The sequence below is a fragment of the Histoplasma capsulatum genome, genomic scaffold, assembly GCF_000149585.1.
Source record: "Histoplasma capsulatum NAm1 scaffold_1 genomic scaffold, whole genome shotgun sequence".
Taxonomy (NCBI): Eukaryota; Fungi; Ascomycota; class Eurotiomycetes; order Onygenales; family Ajellomycetaceae; genus Histoplasma; species Histoplasma mississippiense.
Genome location: NW_001813982.1, coordinates 6,454,958 through 6,459,423, shown reverse-complemented (window position 1 = coordinate 6,459,423; position 4,466 = coordinate 6,454,958).

Here is a 4,466-nt window from a genome sequence, read left to right as displayed (position 1 = left end):
TCTGATTTCAACTGCTTTCAGATATCAGATGATGCATATTGATTTAATCTTATTTATTTCTGTATTAAAAAAAAAACACATCAATCAAAAGAGTTATGAATGAGATTCAGATAAAATAATATCTATCAAATAATTGTTTATTATTATGAATATTATATATTATTTATATTTTTTAAAAAATTCAAACTTCTTCAGCTCCTATTATTATTATTATTATTCTTCAATTATAAATGTATGCAGTTAATAACTATGACATCTAACTGAAATACTTCAGAATTTTTCAAATCAAGAATAATCTAATATACAAAAGCAATTTGATATATTCATTAACAGAATTCCAGCCCGGAATCAAACAACTATTCAAACTGTTCAATTAAAGAAATCAAAATCAAAAGAATGTCAACAAGTCAACACAACTCAGTTTGAAAACAAAAGAAATAAACATTGTAAAAAACAGCTTTATTAAAATAAAGAAAAGAAAAAAACCACTAACGACATTGATAATATCAATAAAAAACAAATCAAACTTTTCAACAACCAATTAAAACTAATCATAAATAAACTTAAAAGAGACATCAAAGCAAAATGAAAATAAAGAATAAAAGATAAATTAAAATAAATCAAATAAAAAAATCTGATCTCAATATTTTTAACAGACTATTTATTCAAACTCTTATAGCAACATTTGATTCTTTCAAATATTCAATTAAAAACTTGTTTCCAATTTCTGTATTGAATAATAGGTTTAAATTTAATTGTTTCAATTGAAACTTCTTTCTCAGTTTCAATCTCAATTCTGAATACTTTGTACAAAGTAACAGAAGATGCTCTGAATTTTCATATAATTGACAATCTAAATATAGATTATTTAAATCATCTTTAAATTTTGTTAAATATGATTTAAAGTATTCATGTCTAGTTTTAACTCCATTATTGTAGCAAAAAGTTTCTTTTTACACTTTATTAAACAAGTCTTCCACTTTGACTTTGTTTCAAATCTGAAGTAATACACACTTTTTCTTTGCATAAATCAGATATCTTGTCATTTTTGCAAATATGATTCTTTTATTTTTCTTTTAATAAAAGCTCATATTACAATTCTTTGAAAGCAGACTTTTAATTCAGTTGCTTTTTTTTATAGCTCTATCAGCCATTTCATTATCATATATACTCATGTGAGCAGACACTAAGTGAAGATGAATAGAACAATTAAATGAGATTATTATTATTATTATTCTTTCGTTATACTCGTATACAAGCAGTGCTTATGACGAGTCCTTGTGTAATGTTAAATACAAGCAAGAGTTAGTTATACAGGAGGAAATGCTTAGTGTTGAATGATGTCAAGAATATAACAGAAATATAGAAAAATTAATAAAAGACAGAATTTGATACCCATAATACAGATTTTCAGCTCAGAAACAATAAACTAAATCAGATAGTAGATCTGTTTGAAGATATCTATTTAGCAAGTTTACATCTCTTTATTTTAGAAGCTGAGAAATTGACTCTGAATGTAATATTATCCTCTTGTGGGTTTCAAACCCACGCACCTCGAGTCCCCACGCCAAGGCATTACCTGGTGGCTGCATTACCCATTCAGTCACTGAGGCTATATACTTCACTGTGAGACAGCTTCTGATATTCTTCTATTTCAATCTTCTTTTTATAAAAATCCTCTTCATATAATCTTTTTTTCTGATTTCTTTTCTTTTTCTTTTTTTAATCAATTCACAATCTGTATTTGGAATAGATTGTTAATTGATGTGTATTTGTTACAATATAATTTGATATTTTTAAGTTATTAATATTTCTATCTAACTTTTCAAATTTTTAATAAAAATTGATAATTTTTATTATTTTTTGATATATTCTTTAAACTTCTATCAACTTCTGAGCCCCGGTGGCTGAATGGTTAATGGGGCCACCAGATAGCGCCTTGGCGTGAGAACTCAAGACACATGAGTTTGAAATTCACAAGAGAACAATATTACATTCAAAATCAACTTCTTAACTTCTAAAATAAAAAGATGTGAATCTGTCAAGTAAATATTTTCAAATGAATTTACTATTTAATTTAGCTTATTGTTTCTGAGCTAGAAATTTATATCATAAATATCAAATTCTGTCTTCCATTAATTTTTCTGCATATCCGTTATATTTTTGATGTCATTCAACACTAAGCATTCATTCGGTATAATCAACTCTTTTAATATTACATAACGACTCGTCATAAGCACTGCTTGTATATGAATATAACAGAAGAATAATAATAATAATAATACATTGTTAAATATAATAACATTAAATTTTTTGAGTATTTTATTCCATTTTTGAAGCCTCGATGGCTGAATGGATAATGCGGTCATTAGATAGCGTCTTGATGTGGGGATTTAAAATATGTGGATTTAAAATTCATAAGAGAATAATATTATATTCAGAGTCGGCTTCTCAGTTTTTAAAATAAAGAGATGTGAATTTGTTAAATAAATATTTTCAGACAGATCTATTATTTAATTTAATTTATTATTTTTAAATTAAAAATCTGTATTATAAGTATTAAATTCTGTTTTTCATAAATTTTTCTATATTTTTGTTATATTTTTGACATCATTCAACATTAAACATTTCTTCTGTATAATCAACTCTTATCTGTATTTAACATTACATAAGAATTTATTATTATTATTATTATTATTATTATTCTTTCATTATACTTGTATGCAAGCAATGCTTATAACAAGTCCTTGTGTAATGTTAAATACAGACAAGAGTTGGTTATACAGAAGGAATATTTAATGTTGAATGATGTTAAAAATATAATAAAAATATAAAAAAATTAATAAAAGACAGAATTTGATACTCATAATACAGATTTTCAATCTAAAAACAATAAATTAAATCAGATAATAGATTCACTCAAAAGTATTTACTTGACAAGTTTATATTTTTTTATTTTAGAAGCTGAGAAGTTGGCTCTGAATGTAATGTTGTTATCCTTTTATGAGTTTCAAACCCACGCGTCTTAAGTCCCCACACCAAGGCGCTACCTGGTGGCCGCATTACCCATTCAGCCATCGGAGCACAAGAACTCATCATAAACACTGCTTGCATATGAGTATAATGAAAGAATAATAATAATAATTCAAAATTTTAGCAGTTTTTTCAAAATTTTTAATCTCTTACATTTGATTTTGATATTTTTTTTTTCTTTTCTTTAGAAACTCAATTTCAGAAATCTCTTTAGAAAACACATCTCTCTTTATCATATTGACAAATATAAATGATTTGATTGTATTTCAATTTATTTTTCCTAGTAATACTAGTAACTAGATCAAGTTTTTCAAGAGAACTTAATAAACTGAAACTGATTTTTAAAAATAGATCTGTTAAATCTTCACAAATTGAATGCTATAAATATAAGAAAGGGGAGAACTAATAACTTCAATTTGAATAAATCAAAATTGAAATATCAATTTTTGATAGAAAAACTGATAAAAAAAACTCAGTTTTTTAAAGAGAAGTTGTTAAAACTAGTTATTTATATTCTTTACTGTAAAGATTTCCCCTCACAACAAGTGTGCAGCTCAATTAATACAGTAAAAATATATAGAGATAAATTAACAAATATTAATGAAAGTTCTTCAGCCATTAAACAAAGTTAAAAAAATATAAATTTTGAGCAAAACTTCACTGTTTTATTAACTCAGAGTTAAAACAATGAAAACACTCTATCTCTTTTAAATTTTATCTTTTTCTTAATTAAAAAACTTCTCAAAGTTTCTGTTTAAACTAGGTTTCACCTCAGTTTAAGATTATATTTTTGAAAGATCAAAAGCTTTCAATACTAAATAAATTTCTTTTCATTGAAATTGAACCATTTTATTTTACTAAATAGTTTCCAATAAGTTGAATATTGAGTTTCCAAAGAAATGGGTATGCAAATAAAAAATCAATAGGCTACTTTTTTCCTTTATAATAGATTATATATATATAAATATATATATAAACTACTTGCAGGGACCAAGCTATCTTTCAAACACTGAAATTTCCACTTTTCTCTTATGTTTTATCAATGGGGGTTATTCAAAGGGATTCGATGAGGGATTTGAGGGACGATGCATTCGAATTGATGGGGTATGCACTAGTCAATTGTGCCGAGGTATCTTTTGGCAGGCACGTGTGGTTGGGAGGTACTCAGGGGGGACTTGGCACGGATGCGTTGGAACACGAAAATCGATCAGAGTTTTCTCAAACAGAGAATCAAGAATAACTCAAGCAACTGCAGATCAAATTGAACAAGATTTTAATAGATTATCAGTATAAGATAGATCTATCTCTGATCCAAATCTGAGTTGATTTGATCCAGTATTGATGGAGTAATTTGATGAAATGTTGAAAATCCGCCCAAGCAGATGCCAAAACACTATTCATCAATATCTCCCTCAAAACTTCATCAAATCTTT